Source organism: Globicephala melas, chromosome 4, assembly GCF_963455315.2.
Source record: "Globicephala melas chromosome 4, mGloMel1.2, whole genome shotgun sequence".
Classification (NCBI taxonomy): Eukaryota; Metazoa; Chordata; class Mammalia; order Artiodactyla; family Delphinidae; genus Globicephala; species Globicephala melas.
The window spans coordinates 61459196-61465613 of NC_083317.1; the positions used below are offsets into that span (position 1 = coordinate 61459196).

Consider the following 6418-nt stretch of genomic DNA (forward strand, 5'->3'; position numbering starts at 1 on the left):
ATAAAAAGAAAGAGCAGTCAGAGAATTCTCTTAACTGATGTGCTTAGTGGTTAATTATTGCACTGGCTTTAGAGTCGGGTAGCCTGTGCTACGTTGGAATCACTAATCCAGCTTTTAACAGCTGGATGACGTTGAAGGAGGTAATTCATTTTTCCAGGCTTCAGCATTTCTCTCTCTAAAATGTTGATCATAAAAATAATATCTACCTAAAAAGCCTATCTTGGATTAAATCAGAAAATGCGTGTAGAGCTTTTCACACAGTTTTTGACACATGAAGAAACCTTAGCTATTATTTTTTAGGACGGTCAACATACTTGACTAATCAAACTAACTGTGAAACCCAAATTCACTCTTAATTTTAACATCTGGATGGGGTAGCTATGTTGAAGTAAATATCTCATTTCCAATTCTTTATCTGATAGTACCTCTGATTCTACCTTTATATGCACAACTGGGCTTGCTAATGCATTCAAAATCAGTCAATTTATTAATATTAAAATATTAGATAATGATAGACAAATTATTTTTCTTCTATCTTCCTTTGGATATTTCCCTTCTAAAAACAGTATTTGAATTTACTTAATTCAGTGAATTTAAGTTATGCTAGATTTAGAGAAGCTCTATCTTTTAAATCAAATGATGATACATTATACAGATTCACTGATAATTTTCAAATCATTTTAAAATGCTGCCTCTGATATTCTTTCTCTTTTTTTCCTCTCTCTCCCTCTCTCTCTTTTTCTCTCTGTAATCTATATGGATATTTTTGAAATGAAAAAGGAATGGAATTAAATTCATCTTGGCCAAGTATCTTTTAATGTAGAGCAGAGGTCAACTACTTGATAAAATGGGGTAAAATGTTCTAGGTCATGCTGGCACCATCAGCAGCAGTAGAGCATGAAGATAAAACAGGATGTTTGAACCAGGAGAGCAAAGCAGAGCCCATGGGAAAGTGAACAGACCAAAAAGCGGTGATGATTCTACAAGAGGATAGAAATGGACACAACCAACTGTTGGGTGATGAGGGAGACTGGCCTCTCCCTAACGTAAAGGAAGGAGCATAAGGATAGCTTGAGCATCAAGTGGATCAAAACCAGAAGTCCAGGCAGACAAGCAAGGCTAAGGAACCCACAAGAGAAGCAAGCTCAGAAGTGGGTCAGGAAGCCTAGTAGACAAGGAGGAACATCAAGAATAAACCCAACAACCAGGGAACGATTTGTCTCTTGGTTCTGCTGTGGGTTCTGTTTCACCAATGAATTTCTTAGAGATTTTAGTTGAGAAAGAAATCCATCATGTGGGCAGTCTAGAACTGGTAAGTTCCAGGAGAGATGTCAGTCCCCTGACTGGAAAGAAGGAAAGAAGAGATCACAGCTCAAGACGGCGCCAACCCAAAACTTGTTTGATGAGTTAAATTCAGGTAAATCACCAAGATCAGATGGCATCCACCCAATGACTTCTAAGAAATTTGAAGCTGCAGCTTTGGAATGCATGTCTAAAATGGACAGGTTGTTTTTAGACATCATTGCTGTGAAGGGAATTTTTGTTCTTTTTTTCTCCAAGATTCTCTCTACTTCTGGGTAAAAATACCTCAAAATGTCCACTATATTTTCAAACTTGTATTTTTCTATCCAAGGGAAAGTCTCTGCGGGGAGAGGTACTTGGTAACCAGAATTGCAGGGAGGCAATATGGGCCATGTTCAGGTGGCTCTGAGGAGAGCACCCTGACTTAAGCTGCTGGGACACCCTGGGCCACAGCTAACAGGGACTGAGGGAAGCAGGGGTAAAGAGAAATTATAGGAGTGAATCAGGCACTGTGGGTACATGTTATAAAGCCTGGGAAACACATGACTACATAGTTAACCTTCCTCAGGGTTTACTTATTAATTCATAGACTTTATTTTCTTCCATTGACTTTACAGCTCAAATGGCTGGGTAAGCATGTCCTGTGTGGAAGGGACTCCATGATGGAAGTTGAAGGGAAGTAAAGGGTAGGACGTGGTCCCGAAGGCAAACCCCTGAGCCCTCAATTAATGGGAAATCATAGAGCAAAAAAGCTGCAAAGTGTTTGGTTTGGGGGGTGCCTGGAACAATTTAATCACCTGTGAATTTTTTTAATATTTTTACATATGTCAACTCTTTATTTAATCCTTTGAGTGGAGTTTAGTCCTTTGGGGCACTACATTAGACTTTAAATCTATTCAGCAAAATTTGTGTGTTTTGGCATTTTTATATTATGTTCAAGCTGAAAAATCAAGCCATATATATGTGTATATATATATATATATATTTCTAAACCTTAATAGAAGTAGAGTTGAGGGAGTTTTCTGTCTTATAAGAGGAAAGGAATTGCTCCTTTAGGGCGAACTGGCCCCTTGTTCTACAAAACCCACCTAAATAACCCTGCAGTTACAGAAATACAAAACAAGAATCTATGCATTTTTCTTTAAAAAAAATAAAGTGCAATGGAAGATAAACTTCTCTGTGAGAAACCAAGGGTTCAGCTTGGTGATGTGAATTATGATGTAGTTCTGGACAGAAAAATATTGCTTCAAATGAGGTTGCTTTGGGGCCAGGCTGGGATGGGAGTAAGGAGGATGTTTATCTTCTCTATAGGGATTTAGGCTCCATCGTGCCTATAAATTCTTGCTTATAGTGCTGGTAAATGTGTGTGTATGTAAATGTGTGTGTGTGTGTGTGTGTGTGTGTGTGTGTGTTTTCTTAGATCCTTCAGTCATTGAGCTGAGTCCTAGAAGCCTAAGAAGAACTACAGTTTGGATTTTCCCTTCCCACAGTAAAACCATTTCAAGAAGATAACTAATTATACCAAATCAGTGGAAATTCTATCTAGACTGTGCTCTTGATGACCTATATTTTGAATAATTTAAACTGACAAACAGAGTTACCAGTAACTCCACTACTAGGTATATATTGAAGAAAAATTAAAGCATATGGCCACATGAAATCTTGTATGTGAAGTTTCATAGCTGCATACTTCATAATAGCCCCAAAGTGGAAACAGTCAAGGTGTTCATCAGCTAATGAATGAATAAACAAAATGTGGTACAGCCATCCAGTGGAATCTAATTTGGCAAAAAAAGAGAATGAAGTTCTGATACATGCTACAACATGGATGAACCTTGAAAATATTATACTAAGTGAAATAAGCCAGCCACATAAGACCACATATTGTATGTTTTCATTTATGTGAAATGTGAAAAATGAGCAAATCTCTAGAGACAGAGTAGAGATAGTGGTTGCCAGGGAGTATGGGGGATGGGAGGGTTACTGTAATCTCACACATACTTGCAGGCTTAAGAAGCCCAATATTTATCACATGTGAGACGGTTACTCACAAAACACAAAAGTTTAAGACAGAGGCTTCCAAAATTAGCTTCCCATCATTTTCCATAAGAAGAAAACGTCTTGGATCTCTCATGATTATATCTCCCTCCAACATTCTGTATGACTGTTTACTTGCCATTCTCAAACACGAGTTTATGGGCTTCTTGAGGAAAAAAACTGTTGGATTTTTAGATTTTGAAACTTGGGAAGAAAATCCATTTAATAATCCAAATGGCTTCATGAGATGTAATGTTACATTCCTATACTTTATGCACTGATGGTGTGTCTGAGATGGAAGAAGCTTTAAGCATCACATAGTTTTATTTTTCAGATGATGAGTCTGAGGCCAGAAAGTTGTAAAACTTGTCTTAGATCACAGAGACCAGTGCGAACCTGGATGAGAACCCGTTTCTCAACCTCTAGCTCAGGACTCCTCCACCATATTACAGGGCCTTTCCATGGCTGTTGAACAAATACATCTCACCCTGGCTGAAGAATCATTTTTAAGGGCCTACTTTTTAAATTCTTTCTTTCTTTTTTTTTTTGAAATATCAGTTTATTGGAGTGAGAATGATATTTGGTCTAAAATTAATCTTTGCTGGCCCAGCTGCTTTACCCAAAACTGTACTCCTTTGGTCTTTTCCTGGAAATTAACATTTTCTCTCTCTTCCCTCCCAACGCCCGTCTCTCCCTCCCAGAAAAAAGTAAAGCAAGTGATGGCAAACTTCTACACATACTTCAGCACTGCTAAGCCCTGAAGGAAAAAAAAAAAATAGAAGTAGATTTATAATGCAAGGTGGTGGTGTTAGCCAGAGCTTTCTATAGCCCTGTGGTAAAGGAGAACTTACATTGTGCAAAGTTTCAAATCCAAAGTGACAGGAAAGTTATTTTCCCCACTTTTCATGCTACTCCTCCAACCTACCATAGCAAATGTAGAAATTTCATTTTAAAAGTCTGATTTTTACCTTCTCCATCACCATGATTACCACTTTCCAGTCCCTTCTTAAGAAGACTCTTGACAGGGACCACCTTGACATCAGGCTGGGCAAAAAAAGGACCTCTCCTGGTCCCATAGTGGCTAGAAGGGCTCTCAGGTGATTCAGAGAGGGGAACCTAATGTACCATTCTTGACACTGACTCACTTAAGCATGTACTCCTTTGATAGCTGACATCTGCTCTAAGGATGTGTTAGATAGTGAGCCGGGACACTGAACTAAGTTCCGATTAGCTCCTATTCATACTCTAGAGGCAGGAAGTGTACCTTGTCTTTCTTAGTATTCCCTGCACCCATCTCCCAGTGCCCTGCGTAGACAAGGGTGCACAATGTAGCTGTGTTTGTGTGTTATGTGTGTGTGTTTAATTTATTGAGATATAATTCACATAGCATATGTACAATACAGTTTTGCTGAATAAATAAGTGTATTTAAAAGCTAGCGGTATTCTTTCAGGCAAGAACGTTTATTGAGCCCTCCACAAATCCTTATCCATTGGCTTGCTGATATGCTTAATGAGGAGTTTTATTTCTTTTCCTGAAGTTCTGATACCTATGAAAGTACAAATGGGGGACTTCCCTGGCAGTCCAGTGGTTAAGAATCCATGCTTCCACTGCAGGGGGCACGGGTTCGAACCCCGGTTGGGGAAGATCCCCATAAGATCCCGCATGCCTTGTGGTGTGGCCAAAAATTAAAAAAAAGAAAAAAGAACATATAAATGTTTCCTAGACTAATAATAAAATTTAACAATAATAACAATAAAATTTAACCTTTAATGAATGCTTATCATGGACCCATGCTATGCTAAGCATTTTGTATGCCTCTTCTCATTTGCTCATCACAACATTGCTTTGAGCGAGGCACTATTATTATCGCCATTTTATAGCTGAGGAAACTGAGGCTCAGAGAGGTCACACAACTTGTCTAAAGTAAAAGATCTATAAGGGGAAGAACAGGGTTTGAATGAAGGTCTATAGACCCCAAAACCTCACTTGTTACACTGCATCAAGAACTTTCTAATTCTCTTCAAAATGGTCATTTATACTTTAGAAAAAAATAATGAAAAAAGTATTTAAGTATTTACAAAAACAAAAAACAAAAATAACCAACTTTCTTCAAAGTTGTGGATACGGATGTTCAAGTTAGACCAGAAGAGCAATTAACAAGGAAATATTTGTAAATCTGAAAAAAAGAAAAGACACTGGAGCCCAGTCAAGCATTGGTGTTCTTCGTGGTTTTACTATGAACCAGTTGAGATTACGTAGACTAGAATACGATGGATTTTCTTTCACTGCCTCTCTCCAGAGTTTTAGGATACCTGACAAGACTCTGACGTGGTCATCTCCAAAGCATTTCTCTGACAGAGAGCCAGCACATAAAGTCCTTGCAGTTTCCATTAGAAATAGTTTTGATATAAGCATCATATAATATTGGAAGTTGAAAGTAACAGATGAAGTTGAAAGAAAAGGACTAATGGCCAATGTACTTTTAAGATTTTTGAAATATGTATCTATTATACATATATGTAAATATCTAACATTTTCTATATAACATAGTATCTATTTCATATATGTATATTTATCTTACCTGTAATCACCAGGAGGCCTCTCAACAGCAGCATCAGTCGGATTCACCAGAGAATCCAGAGGCTTCACTTTGGAGACGGATGGACTTAGACAACCACATGCGGAAAGAGAGCAACTGCTGCTCCAAACGGATGAAATGGTACCCTGAGTATTTTTCCAAAGAGAAAGAAAAGAAAAGATAAGGTATGGGGGTGGGAGCTAGAAGAGAATAAACACAGAGAGAGCACAAAGTTCAATGGACTCAATCTGGGCAGGGTTGGGGGAGGGGCCGGCAAGGAGATTCACGCCACCCACATTCCCAGTGGCATCAGTATCTGGAGAACTTTCAAAAATTTCAGACTCCTGGGCTCCACCCATGGCTCGGTGAACTTGAGAAAGTCAAGTTGTTTCTTACTTGTGCATCATTGAGTCACCAGAGCACGTAGGAGCTTGGAGAAGCTGTTGAATTTTCAGAATATGAAAAAGAAGCTGCCTCATTATGTCGTGAAGGTGGTGACT

The 6418-nt window shown here is 38.5% G+C and overlaps 1 long non-coding RNA gene across 1 annotated transcript in view; it reads left to right on the forward strand.

The window, feature by feature from the left end:
- The window catches only part of LOC115853600 (uncharacterized), a 393922-nt gene extending 387892 nt beyond the window's left edge, over window positions 1–6030 (forward strand). The window contains exon 6 of the long non-coding RNA XR_011377418.1: window positions 5935–6030. This is a non-coding gene — a long non-coding RNA (uncharacterized lncRNA). The remainder of the gene's footprint in view (window positions 1–5934) is intronic.
- Window positions 6031–6418: the final 388 nt, after the last annotated feature.